The sequence below is a fragment of the Eriocheir sinensis genome, chromosome 15, assembly GCF_024679095.1.
Source record: "Eriocheir sinensis breed Jianghai 21 chromosome 15, ASM2467909v1, whole genome shotgun sequence".
NCBI lineage: Eukaryota > Metazoa > Arthropoda > Malacostraca > Decapoda > Varunidae > Eriocheir > Eriocheir sinensis.
Window position 1 is genome coordinate 13,633,974 of NC_066523.1, and position 19,722 is coordinate 13,653,695.

The window sequence follows — 19,722 nt, forward strand, 5'->3', positions numbered from 1 at the left end:
TCTACCATAGCTATTACTATACTCACTTGCCTCACTGCCTGCTTGCCTGTCTACCTGTCCACCACCTACCACTTCAGTCGTCTGCCTCACTCCCGGCTTGTTTGTCTCTCTGTCGCCACCTACCACTTGAAGTACCTGCCTCTGCTTGCCTAAACTCATCCGCCTCACTGGCTTCTTGTTTGTCTGTCTGCCATCTAACACTTAGAATACCTGCCTCACTGCCGGCATGTCTGTTTTTGGTACCTTCTGTTTACTTTATGGAGTGGCGTGTAGCTTTATTTTCTTGTATATGTATTTAGTTTAGCCCTTCGTCTGTCTCCCTTGCCGTTCAAAACAACTATACCAGTGATTTCGAAATGCGAGCTGACGTTACTTCGCAAATATCTTCAGCGCGTCTCCAGTCTATGCACTTCCCTCCCTCAGAGCGCCAAGCAGTCAGGTCAGGTCCTCCTCCTCGGCGCCGTCCTTGATCTTGCGGCGGTATAAGACATTCCGAGCCTTTGACATGCAGATGCGATTACATTTTCTCGTCACCCTCAGAGTCACCGAGCTGAAGAAGCCGCGACAGGGAAAGTGAGGGGAAATATTTCAGTACTACAGGGACGTCTGCCTGCCTCCTCACTCCGACTTCCTCTCTCCCATTAGTCAGCGTCGTCAGCAGCTCATCTGCCCCCCCCCCCCTACCCTCTCCCCTCGCCACCCTCGCCTTCCTACTTCCGCCCCCCGTCTTCCCGCCATACACTCCAAGCTCTTCGAAATGGTCTCTTCTCCACTTCACTTGCCCAGTTCTCTCTTAGCTTTCTCCCTCCCTTCTCTTCTCCTTCCTCTTTTGTTCTCCACTCCTTCCAACCTCCCCTTTCGTTTCTTCCATCTCTTCTTCCTCCTTCGGATCTGTAACCCAGGACAGTAAACAGATGGCCAGAATCTTCAATAGTAACTTCGCATTTTTTTTTTTTTTTACAGCCAAGGAGACAGTTCAAGGAAGTAAAAAAAAAAAAAAAAAAAAAAAAAGCCCGCTACTCACGCTACGTATTCATAGTCGAGGACATCGAAACCATTCCCGAGGGCCCAGACCCGCCGAGGAGGATCACGCCCTTGGAAATTGACTCAATATGCGACCAAGAAGAGAAAAAGTACTTGGACAAACTCGACACGAACAAGTCAACGGGACCCGACAACTTGTCCTCGCGGTTATTAAAAGAGCTTAAACAGCAAATACTTCAGCCACTCACTAACGTATTTAACTGGTCAGTACAACTGAACAAGGTTCCAGAAGACTGGAAGATGGCGAACGTAACACCGATTTTCAAAAAAGGAGACAAAAGCGCTGCATTAAACTACAGGGACCCATTCTCCTTATCATATATATCAACGACCTAGAATCAGGACTGAAATTCACAATATCGAAATTTGCTGATGACACCAAGGCGGTTGGAAAGGCCCTCACAAAGACCGACTGCGAAATCATTCACAAATACCTCAATCACATTATCGAATGGTCGGAAAAAATGGCAAATGTCCTTTAATGTTGACAAATGCAAAGTCATGCACATTGGGTCCAAAAATAGTAAACACACATATATCATGAATGGGAAACCTCTGCAGGCGATGCAGGAGGAAAAGAATCTTGGGGTCACTATCAGCAGTGACCTGAAACACGCGAATCACTGTAAAAAAGCATACTAACGGCTTACCCATTCAGTCGAGTCGATGTAACACAGACATTAGAAGGAGTCTCTTTTCAAACCATGTCATCCGTCACTGGAACAATCTTCCCTCAGAAGTAGTAAAAGCGAATACCATCAACTTCAAATATCGAATCGCCCGTCATTTCGTTGCGTTAGGAGTAAACTGAATACCGAGGCGCTTTCATCTGCTCCCCATGCCCCAAGTGGCCGTTGAGCAGATTAATTCACCAAAGCGGGCAACCTCGTAATGAGCCAATAGGCTTTCTTTTGCCTGCATTTCCGTTTCTGTGTTTCCATGTTTTCCTCCTCCTGACTTTTCCTCTCCTTTTCTCTTTGCTTCTCTTTCCTTTCCATTCTCCTGTCTTTCTTTTTAACTGTCCTTATGTTTTGGAGGGCCTCCCATCATTAACTACTGCGTAGACAATCGTCTCCTTGTGTTCTATGTGTGTCCTCGCGAGTAGCATGTTTGTTAACTAGCTAGAGTTGAGATAAAATACTATGCAAGTTTCCCGTATTGATATTTGGCACAGAAACAATGTAACATAAAATAAAAGGTATAAAATTTAAACGCATGCATTCATAAATACATACATACGTACATATATACATACATACATACATACATACATACATATATACATATGAACAAACGTACATGGATACATATAGGCAAACATACATGCATGAATACTTATTCGTACATAGGCAGGCAGGCATACAGGCAAACAGACCATCAGTCAAGCAGGCAGGCAAGCAGGAAGGCTGGTATTCAGGTAGGCGTGCAAATTGAAAAAGATATAAATAGATAGATCGATAGCAGAGAGAAAGACAGATGAAAAAGATACACAGATCATTAGCTTGGGCAACTTTTTATGGAGTCATTTATTTTTTGTTACTCGAAGCTTACCTGGAAGTAACATTTAGTTTTCTCTTTTTCCACAGTATCGATCCGTGTTACGATGAGTCATGTTGGAATCCTCGTGAGTACACATTCAAGTACATGTATTTAGGGTCAACATGTTCTTGTAAATCATTGGTCCATTGAGTTAGATCAACCGCCGCTTTGCTTTGTTCCGTCATTCATTTTCTTCTGGAAACAAGGAGACTCAACTGGCCTTAGTGCTTTCTTTTTTCTTATAATATTATCTTCCTTTTTTATTCTGGGGTGTTATTTATTTGTGGATTCCTTTAAATATTTTATCTGTGTGTATTTTCTTGTGTGTGTCTCTTTTTGTGTGTTTCTTCGTTTCTTTCTTGATTCGGACATTTTCATTTGTATTTATTTTCTGTAGTTTCATTCATTTTTTTCTTTTCTTTCTTTTACTTTCTTTGTCTTTCTTTACTGAACGCACAAAACACAGTGTCAGTGATATTCAAGCTTGTACCGTCAGGGTGCAGGTTGTCAGTCCCCAGGAAGAAGCTCTATATACCTGACGTCCTCTGCTCCCGCGCCGCCAGTCTAATTCCTTCAAGCAGGGTCGTGTTCCCGCGCGCCTCCCCCGAGCGTCTGTCTCTGAGTGGTCCGGAGGCTGCTGCGGAAACCTGCACATTTTATTTTGCTTCCAAGTCGATGATTTTTCTTTCCTTTGTGCATTTTAAACACAGGAGGAAACCTTTGCTTCAAGATAACAAGTTTTGTCCAACGAAAGTGTGTTAGCCATGAAAGAAGCTCACTAAAACGTTCGGCAATGCATTAAGGATAGATAGAAGACTGATATAAAAATGAGACAGATAACAATACGTATAGCTTTAGTAATAAACTTAATAATAATGATAATAATAATAATAATAATATTAATAATAATAATAATAATAATAATAATAATAATAATAATAATAATAATAATAATTATAGTATATATATATATATATAGATATATATATATATATATATATATATATATATATATATATATATATATATATATATATATATATATATATATATATATATATATATATATATATATATATATATATATATATATATATATATATATATATATATATATATATATATATATATATATATATATATATATATATATATATATATATATCTTCTCCTCCGCTAGTTGTCGACTGTCTTACGCCATCGGCGAGACTTGTGTGTAAACAAGTCGGCCTCCACCTCCTTTGTTGGATATCGTATTTTAGATTCAAATAAAATATATTGGTTTTATCTATATAAAGCGATATTTATTTTGAAGATTGCTGAAGTTGTTGAGTGACTGAAATTTGTCTGATGCTACTCACGACAGAAGCAGACCACTACACTATATTGACATAGTCATCATCGTCGCCGCTTTCAGGATTGCCATCACAAAAAACGTCCATTATTGTATTATTGTTGTTTATTAAAAAAAATGTCATGAATTTCTACTTCCAGCATATATAAAACAGGAAAGGCCAGACTTCTGTATCCTTATAGACGTGGCTGCCTCCCCCTTCCATCGTCTGATTCCCAATTAGCGGGAGTGAGGGACGCGGCGTGTTGATTGCACTTCAGGGGACAGTTACAGGGACTCGGCCTCGGCAACGAGCTTATCGCGGCCGCGGCCTGTCTTTGGAGGATCTGTTTTGCGGCCTCATTTGGGTGTTTGCCGCACCACCTCGTCACCTTACGACTGGTCCCAAACTGTAAGCAGTGTGCGGTAACCTTGTAAGGGTCTGGATTTCTAACCAAACAACAGATAATGCCGAGTTGTCTAGTTGGGGGTCTTAACAACTTTAATTTTTATGATGACTCGGTCGGAGAGTAATTTTGTGATTAAAGGTAAAAGGCTTGTTGTTTATGATCGTGGGTTTTAATGGAGAATAAAAACATGAAGCAAAGGCTCTTCAGAGAAAGCTTAACGATAAACGCCGTTTATTTGAAATACATCTTTCATCAGGTCACTTCATCCTGCCTTTGGCGCCTCTCCAGGTGACGGCATAATATCCTGGTCCGCCGAGCCTCCCTCCAGATGTTGCTCCTCCGTTCTTAGAAGGGTGAGCGGAGAGCCGCCTCGTTTGTGAGTCGCTTCCCTGCCTCGGATGGGGTTAGAAGCGCAATTACTTCGAACAGGTTAATAATTTGCCGCGATCATTAGTAGGTTAATTAGTACGTTGTTTTCGTTGCCTTGATAATCAAATCGATATTTTTTTCATAACTGTTGGAAACCAAGAAGCAATACACATTCTACAGAAACGTTAAATACAATCGGTATTTTTCCCTTGCATATCATTACAAATGAAATGATTCACAGCGCAGCTGTTACCTACAATATCCAGTAGATTACACAAAGTAAAGGGCTCGGCGAGAAGGGAGGACAAGCCTCGTCCATCTCTATGCATCATCTTGCAGAAGTTGTTGAAGAAAAGATTCTTTTAACTATACAGAATCTTCCCAAAAATGCATACTTATATAGGAAAGCGGCTGCTGAGTGGTCAGCGCGCGCCTTGGTGTCCTGGAGGACCCTGGTTCAAGCTCCGCCCGCCGCTATAAGCTGACAATTTTCAATCATCGCCGAGTTGCTTAAAAAAATTACCTGCGTGGTGTCCTGAAGACTACCTCGCAACCCGGACTCTAGCGAAACTCTCTACAGTGGAGGAAACATGAGTTCCGGGGGGCAGCATGAGCCAAACAAGATGGCGCCACAATAAACACTTGCCTGCACCACGAACGGGCTGGGGCCGACCAGCAAGCCCCATCAAGATAGCCTACCGGTGCAACAGGGCGAAAAAAAAAAGTTCCCTAGCAAATTATGCATTTCCCTGATGATCTTTGATTTATTTCCGGACTTTTCATGAGATGCTATGAAGGCCACAAAAAGGATGACGTCAGGTTCTTCAACCGCATGCTGCCGCTGGTTCAATGAGCCCTGTCCTTTACTTGCCAGGTGTTGCAGCAGAAAGGCCGCTCAAGGAAGTGAAAGCTTATTACCGCCTTCGCAATACTTGCTCATGATCAGAACTGCTAGATGAAATGAAATCTTCAAGATGCTTATTTTATCATATCTAGCCGCGAGGGAGTCACCTGCGTTTAGAGGACTTAAGCAGCAAGAACATATGCGATGCGTCTGTTGCTGACACCTACGCCGACTCAGCAGCCAAGGAAATAGTAGTGGCGGCCTGGAAGATTGTCCTGAAGATGGCCATTTTCGTGTCTCATTCCCCTCTGGGGAGAGGTGATGGTCCTTTTAGCAAGCATAAATCATATATTCACATAGTGCTTCGGCTTGACGACGTGCATGAAGCAGGTGTCTTTATAACCCATTTTGGTCGCAGAGTTGCGTATAGTCTTTTTTTTGTCCAGACGAGAATATTCATGAGTGGTGCCTGGCACATCACCAATCACCTCGCTATAAGTGAGCAGACTTGACGTAGATGCAAAGGATGCAGTACAGGATACCAATTCCTAGAATCTGTCGCTTTTAATGTGTTCGTCATCAAATCGTTGGAGCTGTCTAAGGTTTCACTGAACTGTTTACCAACTGATACGCATAGAAAAATATAACCTTACATATTGCAGCACCTACAATAGGGTATCTGTGTTAAAGCTCTTAAAAAAATAATGTGGCTTAGCAAACACTGAGCTACGCGTTTGCTGCGGCGCTCATTTCCGTCTCATTGGCCTTTGCGTCTGGGTAAGATGACATTACCCCGAGACATGCGGGAAGTGTCCGGATCACCACAACTTACCTTCCTCGTATTTTCCCAGGTTTCCAATTATTATAGACCAGCCTGAGAGGAAGGATGTACAGTTTGATAGCTCGTACGTGAACTGTCGTGTCTGGGATAAAACCCGCAGAAAAGGCATCCTATCCATAACACCAGTGACTAGCATTAACATGTCTTGCATCTCTTACTGTCATCGCCAATAACCGATCATCAGTGCTTCTATTTAGGCAATCAAGACACTAGGGCGGCATAGACCCCTGGGCACGGTTGCAATCCTGATCACCTTCTCCACTTCCTCCTCCTCATCATCATCATCACTATCATCTTATCCTCCTCCTCCTCCTCATTATCATCATCATCACGATCGCTGTCGTTGTAGATGTTGATGACAGTTTCTTATTGTTTGAAGTCGTGTACGGTCACCGGCAGTCTTCATCATAGCGCTCCAAGAAGTCTCCCGGCAGCTGCCTTCATGACTTGGCGCGTTAGTTTACTGTCGTTAAGTTTGGAGGCAAAGTTTCTTCGCGGCTCTTCCTCCCGCCCTGCCGTCCACGGCGCGGCGGCGACTGGCTGACTGACTGACAGGCGACGTGATGTGACCCAGCCTCGCCTCTCCTCTAATAACTTGCCGTTTGTGTTTTGTGTGGAGGACGAAAGATGCATGTCGCCGAGTCATGTTGAAGTGACATAAAAATAGAAACATGGCGCTCGTAATGTATCGGGTCATATGGCGTCATTCGAGTATGTGATAATTTTTTTTTTTTTTTTTTATACGTTGTTGCCTATTGCGCCGGTAGGCATCTTCCCGGTGGGGCCTGATGGTCGGCCCAATGCTTCTTCCAGGTGGGGCCTGATGGTCGGCCCAGCCCGTTGTGGCGCAGGCGAGTGTTTTATAGTGACGCCATCTTGCATTGGCTCATGCTGCCCCCCGGAACTCGTTCTTGATTCGCTTGGACGGCTTCCTCTAGAGTCCGGGTTGATGGGTGGTCTTCAGGACAGCATGTGGGTAGTTTTAAGCCACTCGGCGGTGACTGAAAAATCCGAGTGGTAGCGTGAGGATTCGAACCCGCGTCGTCCATCACGCGGCGAATGTGGGTCCTGTACGCTATCACTTCGGCCACCGCCTATAATATCTGTTGAAAAGTTACTCAGTATTTGAGAAATTGAAACTTGGTGTGGCATTGCATCATGTCGGTGAAGTGTGTTGAAGTGATACATGTGGGTGAATTAAGTTGGGAAGTCACCTATGGGGGTGAGGAAGGGAAGAGGTGAAAGGTGTTTGTGATACGTTTGTGTTGTTGAAGGGGTCTTACTGTGGGGAGACGTGCATTCAGTACGGGCAATGTTATGGAACTTAGCTAACATGAATGTGAACTGAAAGTCTTCAGCTGTATTTCTTAACGCATCAACACATTTATGAAATTTGATGTTGACAAGATGGACTTTAGAAGAGCATATCCACACGTCCGAACCTGTCACAGCAGAGCTTTGCATTTAACATGACAGACAGTGCAATTATAGTAAAATAAATAAGATCTGTAGTCGACAGTGTACTTCCCTTTCCTCAGCGCCAGCCACTTGCAGGCCCCGCGGGAAGAGGCTGCCGCAACGTACGTCATTCCTGTCTCACGATCAAAGTCTGCCGGTAGTGGCCAATAGCGTGCTTAGAAAACGGCCGCCGAGGTGCTTGATAGGGCGAGGCACCAGCCAGCCTGAACCCTCCCTGCCTATATCTTAGTAGCCAAGTGGGGCTTCTCACGACACCCGCCTCTCACTGACAGCGTGTACTAGTCTGCGTTGATGATGATGATGATGATGAAAGGGGTTGTGTTGATACGCATTGATGAAGATTTAATGGTAATGAGGGTGAGAATAGGCGAACCAATAGTGGGGTACAAACTTGGCGGAGGGACTTTTTGTGCCTCGAGCGGCGGTAGTGGGCTAAAGAGTAGCCTATCCGGATTTTTTGTTTTCTTATTTATTAATGATTCACGGGACATCCTAGAGTTAAATCAAAGTATGTGCTTATCTTTGTATTCATTCATACACACACTGGTAATATTTCTATGGTGTTTAATTCACATAATTGAGTGAAATTCTATTGTGATAAACAATCACAAATTCGTGTCACTATAAAAAATTGTAAGATTGCAAGTAGTAATGTAAGTTATGCCTCCATGAAACATACACAAATATATAAATATGAAAGTTCACGAAGTCACAATAAGTGACATCACTTGCTTTTGCGCAGTAAAATTATGCTTATTTAAGGAATCTGATACCCGCAAAATGGCGTGCGTTGCTGCCTCGGCCACAGTTGTGGTATAAAATGTGAACGTATTTTCATTTTATTGTTCTGTTGTTTACTGAATGTTTTGTTCAAGAAAAAAATACTCTTTATTTTAGTTAGTTTTTGGTTATAAGGATTCTCTACGAAATACAATAATTATAATAACATTACCGCCTGTAAGGTAGGAAACGTACTGAATCCTGGATCGGCTATGGTGGTGTTAGGTGCGCCTATTCTCATAATGCGAGTGTTATTGATAACGTAAGTGATTGTAGTGTGAGTGATGCTATAGCTGAGAATTATGATGATATTGTTGAGGAGCATGGTTCTCATAACTATGATAATAATGATAACTATCTACGTATATATGCACTATTAATAAAAAAAAATAAAAACATTTCAACCCAATATCCAGCTTCCGAGTATGAATCCTGGACTTTCACATTTTTTTTCTCGATTCTTCTTCATTATTATGTTTTTCTATATCTGTTCCAGTAAGTTATCATCCATATATATATATATATATATATATATATATATATATATATATATATATATATATATATATATATATATATATATATATATATATATATATATATATATATATATATATATATATATATATATATATATATATATATATATATATATATATATATATATATATATATATATTTTGCACTGCTATATATAATATTTACAAATACTGAAGTAATCACAAAGAAATCTTTATTATTCTCTCGCCTGATATATGTCGTTCTCAGTACAGCTTTCCAAGACGAACGGGCCAAGGCGCCCCGAGAGGTCATGATAAACGTTGGTAGTGTTTAGACGGACAAACACACGCGGGGGAGAGGGGGGGTATGCGCAGAGGGGTAGGGATTAGGTGGTGAGGGGGCCACGGAGTGGGGGAGAAGGCGCAGATGAGGCAGGAATGCTTGCTTGGTTTGAGAGGAAGAGGAGGAGAAAAGAAGAGGGATGAGGAGGAAGAGGACGACAAGAAGGATAAAATGGAAGGGAAGGAGGAGGAGGAGGAGGAGGAAACCGGGAAGTGCTGAGTCGAGCCGGGCTTCGAAGCGGTGATAAACGGATGTGTTGAACGGAAGCGAGGTGGCGGCGTGTCGTGAGGTGAGGAGCGCCGGGAGAGAGAGAGAGAGAGAGAGAGAGAGAGAGAGAGAGAGGACGCCTGAACCAACCAACGAACGAACGAACTGGACACACCAAACTAGAGGAAGGATCACCACCCACCACCTCCCTCCACCCTCCACATCACCGCCATCCACGTCCGCGCTTCCCTTTGAGGAGTGGCGCGCGGGGCCTCGGAGGGAAGCGGGGACACAAAAGGCGAGTTTGAGGGTTGGCTGGCCGCTGTGATGACCAGTGGCCCCGAGACGACGATAACCCGCGTTGGGAGTCTGGCGGCGCTCCAGCCCTCGCCGCACCGAATATTGCTCCGCCGCGGGATATTAGGACACGAGGGGCACGGGTGTACGAAGCTCTGGCCACTTACTCCTGAAGGTTAAAGTCATGGGGGGGGGGAGGGGGGCGTTCTCTCTCTCTCCCCCACATACACAGAGGACCCGATAAAAGTGCCAATTAAATAAAATCCTACGTCGACAAAAGTTACTTCAATAAAACACATATATAAATAATTAATGTTGTTTTTTTGTCTCATGTGGGAACAATGTTGGTTCATACTCATTATTAAAAAAAAGTACATAAGCCGGCGTATTACATATCATTAATAAGCTGAAACAGTAATGTAATTGAAGTAATTTTGTGACCCACTTTCCTGCTGGTGAAAAAATGAATATGTAGCAGCGGCGGAGCTGATTACTACTGCTGCTGCTGCAGAGAGAGAGAGAGAGAGAGAGAGAGAGAGAGAGAGAGAGAGAGAGAGAGAGAGAAAGTCAAGTTCACTTCTTTCTAATCACACACACACACACACACACACACACACACACACACACACACACACACACACACACACACATACGTTATCGTACAGGCACAGCTTTACCTCTTTCAATTTCATGGTGTTCGCGCTCCCCTCCTCTAACCTCTAATATCTCACTCCGGCCACTCGAGTGCTAAGCTTTACAAAGTATCACATAACTCATTTTCATGACATTGAGTTTTATTGATTCTCCAGTCAGTGAGATTTGGAGCAGTTCTGCTTGACTAATATGGTGCTCTAATTAGCATAAGACTGGTATTAGTATTGCGTTTCTAACCCTATGGAGCACATTAATTGTAAAATCGTCTGTATTGAAAGTTCCATTGTTACCAGACATGAAAGGATATATGTTTAGAATTCCATCGGATGTAATTTATATAAATGACATTGACAGAAAACTCAGTAATTTCATTATCACTTGTGTTGACAACATTAAAAACTAATCTCTTGTATCACCACTGAATTAAGCCTGCTGCAAGGTTTATCCATTGTGGATCATCAGATTAGAGTAATGATACCCCTGTAAACAAATAATTTCTGTTGAGTAATTAAAATCATTAAATTCAGATACAATAGACTATATTATATCTCTTTTCGCCTAAAAACACACAGATCGTGTGTTTATTGTCTTCAATCACCACGAAGTTGTCTGTACCAACAAAATATAGATGTTTAACAAAGAGTACACAGCTGCCCCTCGTGTTTCATCTTGAGAGAACTCATATCCTTATCTCTAGGCCGCCATCCTCTGCTATTCCTATTATTCATAAACTCGGTAAATAGATTCTTGGATTGGGTACATGTTTTTAATACAATTTTATCTGTTCGACCTGGAGCTCACAAGTGTAATCGTACAATAATATTCAATAAATCAGAGTTCAAACTCCTTATATATTTTCTTTTTATTGTGCTTATACACTAAGAACCTGGACACGAAGTACCGCATATTGCATGTTTTCCTTAAAACATTGGAACCATCCGGCTCCTCGCATCGAAGTAATAAAAAGTTTCGGCATCCTGAGTCTGGGCGACGCTGATTTTGCGCTGCAGAGTTATGTGTCTTTGCCAACCACAGGCGGCCTCGTGCTTGTTTTCACGTGTCAGTTTCCGTGGCCTCAAAGAAACAGCTGATAACATTCAAACAGACTTGCCTTGGAAATAACTTTTAAAACTACTATTGCATGTAAGCATTCACAGTTATAAATAGTTATGAAGGTTCTCGTCAAAACTCTTCGTTTGTCGTGTCGCAGTGTTCAACAGGTATAGTGGAAAAAAAAAAACTTTCGCGTCATATATCCTTCGAGGTTTACGTTGGGCGCCGAGTATTGACATTTCCTGCCGACACACAAGCATTGGCTGCAGCTGCGAGGCTCTCACGGGTTTTCCTTCGGTAATTATTGCGTGGGTGATGAAGTACGAAGGAAGGATAAAAAATGCATGTACCACATTTCCGGCATAAATCTTGTTGCCTTCCTTGTTTCACCCGACGCGTTCACAGCGGTGAGTGGATTTTTATGAACTCATGACGGGGGGCGGAATCCTCCTTTCCCGCTCCTTGTTTTTACACGACTAACAACGTTTCTGTGGCGTGTATCAGGCTTCTTAGACGTCCAGTTTGTATTTTCTTTTTATCTTCCGGAGACAATACCGAGTGGAGGACGTTGATGAGATACACACCAAGCTCGTGGATGGAGTAGATTTATCATCCTTCCAAGGAAAGTTCAAAATAAAATGACGTTCATGTGGAGTAGTTCTCGAGGGGAGACGTCAGGGATTGGGTCAGCAGGCGGGCGTGGCAGCGTGCTCCCTGACACGATAACGAGGTGTTAACGAAGTTTTGCCAGTAAGATCTAAACTTTGCGCTTTGGAGTCCCTACGAAGACAGGAATTGGTGGTGGCCTTGTCTACATTTTGACGGTGGGCGTGAGTTTCTGTCGTACGGACATTTTATACCGCTAACAGAAAATGAAAACACTAAAGGGCGGCATTGGCTTCATGGCTCAAGGAAGTTGCTTTTTGTTGTTTGATATACATGGATGTGTGCTTGCAGTAGTATCCTTGAAAGGATTGGGATTGGGATACTATTATCAAGCTTGCTTTGCCTGACCGCTACTTTCTTTCACTCCTTTGCCTACACCAGATACCCACTCAACAAACGCAATTCCTAACACGGAAGTAATATCATAATAATTAATATCACTGGCATCACTAGTGTTCACATGGGATTGGTTGTTGGCGTGTGAGGCAGTGTTCATTATTAATGTGACCATTACCTACTTCATAGGAGCGAAAGGCCTTTACCGTCAAGCGGAGTCCCCTTCAAGCGAGGAAATTAAAGTTTGCCAATGAATTATCCACAAACAATTATGGCAGAGTGGGCGCTAAAATAAATAAAGGTGGCAGTAATTTGACGCGCCCGTGTGTTCACCTCCCGTATTTTGTCGCGTATCAGCAACATTGAATTTTTACCTCTCACTTTTACTTTAATTTAAGGGGCGGGCGAGTCTAGGTGAAAAGTATGACACGAAACTCATCAAACACGTATGCTCCCTTTCTTCATACCGGCGAATTCTTTGACACATTTCACTCATACCGCAGCTGTTTGAGGGGGATCGTGGGTGCCAATATGTTATTATCTCTCTCTCTCTCTCTCTCTCTCTCTCTCTCTCTCTCTCTCTCTCTCTCTCTCTCTCTCTCTCTCTCTCTCTCTCTCTCTCTCTCTCTCTCTCTCTCTCTCTCTCTCTCTCTCTCATAATTACGGTCCTACTTCATCCTTTTCTTTTTCCCTTTCTACACACACACACACACACACACACACACACACACACACACACACACCTGAAGAAGATACCTGCATGCCCCGAAGACAGAGGAGAACATAATGTCACTTAGGTAGAGTGGATGGAACGCCAGCAGCAGCGCCTCCACCACAGGCTCATGGACTCGGGGCGCATTTGCTGGTCTGTTGACTGTTGGAGGAGGAGGAGGAGCTCGAGGAGGAGGAGGAGAAGGAGGAGGAAGAGGAGGAGGAAGAGGAGGAGGAGGGTGGCGAGCATCGAGTTTATCAGTAAGTGGAGGAGGGAAACGCCCCGGGAACTTGCTTGCCCGGCACCAAAGGGAAGCGACGATGTTGTTGTAACTTGCAAACAGCCGGACCCAAGTTAACAACAGGTTTGGCAGAAGCGACGCTGGGCGCACAGGAGCCAGGTATACACTTTCGGCCGTAGCCCCTTCCTGTGTGTGCATGTGCCTGTGTATGTGTGTGTGTGTGTGTGTGTGTGTGTGTGTGTGTGTGTGTGTGTGTTTGTTTGTGTGTGTGTGTGTGTTTGTGTGTGTGGGGGGGGGGTGCGTGCACGCGCGCGCTCGTGTCCAGCCGGAGGCGTCCTGAAGGCTCTTGTGCACACGAAGACAAAGAGAAAAAGAAGAAAGTAACTCTTTTATTGAAGGGAGCCTGGCTTCGCTTCTGAACACAGAGAGAGAGAGAGAGAGAGAGAGAGAGAGAGAGAGAGAGAGAGAAGCAGCAGCAGCAGCATTTGCTAACGGAATTGGTAAAAAGAAAGAAATATACCAGTATTCCCTGAGCCCCAACGTGCACAGCGGAAAAAAAGGGAAAAGTCTAAGAAGGAAAGGAAGGCGATATCCGTAGGCCGCTGAATATCCGGACAGACATACAGACAAACAGGGCCGCTAGACATCAGGACAAATAAACCCACAGAAAAAATATTAATTCAAATATCAATCTCTTCATCATGAGGTAAAACATAATGAATTTGTTCTCTACAGCATCCATCAAGACAGAGACATAGAAAGACTGAAAAATAGGCATGCACGCACAGTCAAACAAGAAGTAAAAAATGTATTGAGAATATTTTATATTACACCATTCATCGAGACAGGCACAAACAGACAGACACAAACAGACCCACACAGACGGACGGACCACTAAACAGGAGCAAATATATATTCATTCATATATTCGATCTAGACAGACCAGCAGACAAACATATACATCCGTCCGTCCATCCACCCAAACATACAGACAGGCAAACCGAATCTTCGACATCCACTCGCTCCTCCGCACACTCGGCATGCAGGTCTCTCGCTCCCTTCCTTCCGCCGCCCTCCGCCGAGTCAACTGTCTATTAAAACTTTTCGCCGGACAAACTTATCAATAAAGGAGCGCGTCTTTCTCGGTCGTGCGGCGCCATGAAACTTTAATCGCCGGACCCTGAGGCAGCTTTTCATCGGCCACTGAAGAGCCCCAAGTTTCGGCTGTTCCCCCTCCCCCTCCCTCCCCTCGTCCAACTATACCTCCTTCAGAGCGCACGACCCAGGCCAGGATTGGTATTCCGCCCAGCACAGCACCGCTAGAGAGGCTTCATAAGGGCCAATCACAATTCAGCTTCACGCCATCCTTCATGATAGGATTGGGTGTTTCCTTCCCCGCCGACCCAACGTGGTTTAATTTCATTTCCTGAAGATTTTGTCTGTCTTTGTCTGTCTTTCTGTCTGTTTTTGTCTGCTTTTTTTGCCTGCCTTTTTGTCTGTCTTTGTCTGTCTCTGTCTGTCTTTTTCTTATTTTCTGTCTCTCTCTCTCTCTCTCTCTCTCTCTCTCTCTCTCTCTCTCTCTCTCTCTCTCTCTCTCTCTCTCTCTCTCTCTCTCTCTCTCTCTCTCTCTCTCTCTCTCTCTCTCTCTCTCTCTCTCTCTCTCTCTCTCTCTCTCTCTCTCTCTCTCTCTCTCTCTCTCTCTCTCTCTCTCTCTCTCTCTCTCTCTCTCTCTCTCTCATAGCGACCTCAGAAAGAGAGGATACGCCCTTTTTCCTTGTCTTTCTTGCGTCATTCCTCCGCCTGCCACCTCCTTCCCTTTCCTCTATTTTTCTCTCCTGCTCCATCTTTTCCTCCGGCGTCCCTTCAGGAGTCTTCCCTATTTTTAGCTTCCTTGCGATTCCGTGTCATCTTTTTCATTGCTATTTTTATTCCGTCTATGCCTAATCCACCTGTCTTTATTTTTGATTTCCCTTTCCTTCCCCTTTCCTTTCACGTCCTTCTTCTTTATGCATTCGCTGTAGAATCCTTGGGCTAACTGTGCTATACTCTGTGTGTGTATGTGTTTGTGCATGTCTGTGTGTGTGTGTGTGTGTGTGTGTGTGTGTGTGTGTGTGTGTGTGTGTGTGTGTGTGTGTGTCTAATAAATTAAGTTCCTTTCAAATATAGACCGCATACTCATTTTCTTTTGATCAAGTATTTTGCTCTCTACTGTCTGGCTTCTCACCGTGAAAGCAGTTGAAGCAGTCGATTTTTTTTTTAAAGGGAAAGAAATAATAGAAATCAATCGAAGTAGTGCAGACCATCCACGATTTCAGGTTCTTTTTCGATATTCCGTGTGAAAACTCCATGGAACCCGGCTGTACGCTAGTGATTGATTCCGCTGTTATCGGAGAGAGAGAGAGAGAGAGATCCATAAAACTGTGCGCTCTCTTCATTTCTCTCCCTCCTTCCTTTTCCCTTCTCTCCTCCATATTCTTGCTTGCTTTTCTCCCTTTCCTCCCACTGCGACCCTTCTCCTCCCCATTCTCCTCAACAGTAACACTTTGCCACTAGAAACACGAAGAATATTGTTAGGTATTTAGGTATAAACGTCGAGGGATACACACACAGACACAAAAAAAAAAATCGTCTCAGCGCATCAGAAAGGAAGTATTACGTGCCTTTATTTCCTGTTTTTATAACATTATATCCTTCCCCACAAAAAAAAAAAAAATCATATTCAAACATTTCCTTACTGCGTCTTCAAGCTAGAATAAAAAATAGATAAAATATAAGGTTAAGCTTTATAGAGAAAAAAATGCTTAATGATTTTTTTCTCCCTCTTTTCAGACCGGTAAGTGAGCCGTGGATGACCTGACATTTAGTGAAGCATTCAGGTAAGAGATTAATTATTTCTCGGGAGGCTGATAAAGGGATGAGTTTATTGACCGACTTCACAAGAATGTTGGACAATCGACAGGCCTCCTCGACGTCAGGTGGCGACCGTAGCTACTAAAAGACGTTCATAAACGCATAAAGCCTGACTTTGGTGTGTTGTTCTCAAGTACAGTGCATGGTCCTTTCCGGTTGACCTGTAAGGATAGGTTTTCTGTGATCCCAGCTTGACAAAACCCGAAACCTAGATTTCTAAACACATCTATAGTCACCAATGAAACAACCTCCCACTCTCGAGAACGTGGCAGTACGATACACGGGCCGTCCACAAGTGGGGATCAACGCGCTCTGGATATCCTTTCTGGGGCGTATTTTTTTTAAGATTTTGATGGTGAAGCTTTATTTTCATAGTGGAGATTTCTTCTAAATCTGCTTCTAATTCCAAAAATTCACGAGCTCCCTTCTGCCCTGAAAAAAAGAAAAAAAAAAAAGAAACCCAAAAGAATCTTTTACCACCTCTCTCCTCTCTCTCTCTCTCTCTCTCTCTCTCTCTCTCTCTCTCTCTCTCTCTCTCTCTCTCTCTCTCTCTCTCTCTCTCTCTCTCTCTCTCTCTCTCTCTCTCTCTCTCTCTCTCTCTCTCTCTCTCTCTCTCTCTCTCTCTCTCTCTCTCTCTCTCTCTCTCTCTCTCTCTCTCTCTCTCTCTCTCTCTCTCTCTCTCTCTCTCTCTCTCTCTCTCACTCTCTCTCTCTCTCTCTCTCTCTCTCTCTCTCTCTCTCTCTCTCTCTCTCTCTCTCTCTCTCTCTCTCTCTCTCTCTCTCTCTCTCTCTCCTGCTTATAAAGTCGTATATTACTAAAATAGTCTGTGGCTTCATGCTATCATTGAGTGTGAATATGCGGAGAATGCAGCTCTTCGCATTATTATACATTTCATTATCGTCCAGTTTTCCACTGGCGGTGTGCAGTGTCGAGCTCCTCCCCTGTGTTGGCGGTGAATTATCCAATCTCTTCCCGTCTATATTCCATGTCTCCCTCCCTCCTCTCCCCTGCGTCACGATTCCCTCAACGTTATGTGTGTTTCATGTTTCCTATGATGATGTTTCCTATGGGTGTCTTTTGTGGTTTGATCATTCGTTCGAATGTTTTCTCTTCGGGGCTACAAATGTAGTAGATACAAGCTTTTGCCATCAGTCTGTCATGCCCCAACCGTGTAGCAAGTGCAGTCCGCTTGGTGACGAATAGGAAAATCTCTCAAGGGCAGTTTTTCTGACGTTACTCTTTTTTACAACAGCGGAAGTAGCTCAATGGCGAAAATAGATGAGTTGCCATAAAGAGAAGTCAATTTCGGACGGAAAGATGTCTTAATGCTCCCCTCTTGAACGTTTATTTATGTCAATTGTGTAATATGATCTCCATACCGCTTTGTTTTACCTGCCATTAGTTCTGAAGCCGTGCATCGACCCCTCCCAATCATATTCCCACTCCAGCTCCTATAACCTTATGTATACGCCAGGCCCAGATAACACGCGCGTCCAATACATCACGTGAACGACCGTATTTTATTCTATTTTTGTGAACCATGTAGCAATAAAAATAAATTCAGCTGTCTATCCGGGCGAGTAAATAATGTTAATGCAATGTTATCCATCACTGTTGAATGAATTTGGTGGTGAAATAAACTGTCACGGCCCCGATAATTTTCAACCACCGCCGCATCACACCCTCGCACGCCGAGACCCCTCGCCCCCCCCGTTGGTGAAGATAACTGTCGTATGTATGGAAAGAGCCGCTACAGGAGGATACGGAGAGCTGTGGTTCTTTATTTTATTTTTAAACTGAAGTGATGGAAACTTAGCGACTCTCTCTCTCTCTCTCTCTCTCTCTCTCTCTCTCTCTCTCTCTCTCTCTCTCTCTCTCTCTCTCTCTCTCTCTCTCTCTCTCTCTCTCTCTCTCTCTCTCTCTCTCTCTCTCTCTCTCTCTCTCTCTCTCTCTCTCTCTCTCTCTCTCTCTCTCATGACAACAGCGACGTGTGACACTAAGCTTCTCTACACTCTGGAACGCATTACCAGAGATGATACTTCGTCCACACGCGTCCCTCCCTCGGCGGGGCTGGACGAAGGCAGGTGAAAAGGTGTTGAGATTCCGGAAAAGAAGTGTCGTGGGGGGCATCAGGAAAAGGGAAGGAGGCGTGGAAGGTTAAGGACGGGCTGCCGTTTTTCCCCGTACACGGCTCCTAATCAGCTTTCTCTCCTTGCTCTATCGAGAAAAGCAAAGCAGTTGAATGAGGGAAAGGTTGACAGATAAGGTTGACTAATAACACGAACGAAAGTTGACATATAAAGGATTATCATTGGCGTACAAGGTTTAATCCATTTTTTTTACTCCTAACATTATGCTATATCAACGGTCGATTACTTTGATTATATACTGAAATATCGTTTACTTTCCTTTATTATTGTTATTAGTATTTCGAAAATATGATTTTGTATAGTCATTAAGTTAAAGGAAAGGATTGTCGGTACATAGAATTGAAAATTCTAAGATGGGCGGGAGAGTCAGATAATGCTGGAAATAAGGAGTAAGAATAAAGTAGCAGATGTAATTATGAAGTGAGAGTGCAGGATTATTAAGAAACGGTGGGAGGGAGGCGCGCGGATGCCTAAGAATGGTGGTTGTCAATGTTCAGAAGAGAGAAATTCTTCCGTAGGGAGAAATAGTAAAAGGGATTCTGTACGTAATTATAATGAGTAAGGGAAGAACTTTTGACTGAAAGGGTGAAAGACTAGCTTGAGGGTAAGACAGATGTGGAAGGTGCATGTGGGAGTGAGAGTGAGACTTGCGGTGGAGAGAGGGCAAAGAATGAGCAGTAATAAGGCTACGCCAGGCCAGGCTGCTCACCACACGCGCCGGCCAGCCAGCCAGCCACCAGCCGCTAATGGAGCAGAAGCTTTTATCTAGAAGCGCCTGAAAAGCTCTCCAAGTCCGCCGCGCTGCAAGCCAACTTATGATCAGACGCAAAATATTTCGCTCTATTTTAAAGGTTAGGTAATGTGTGTGGGGTGGTGTAGGGTGCAGTGGGTGAGGGGTGAGGGGGTGAATGTGTGTGTGTGTGTGTGTGTGTGTGTGTGTGTGTGTGTGTGTGTGTTAAGGAGAGAGAGAGAGAGAGAGAGAGAGAGAGAGAGAGAGAGAGAGAGAGACGCAGG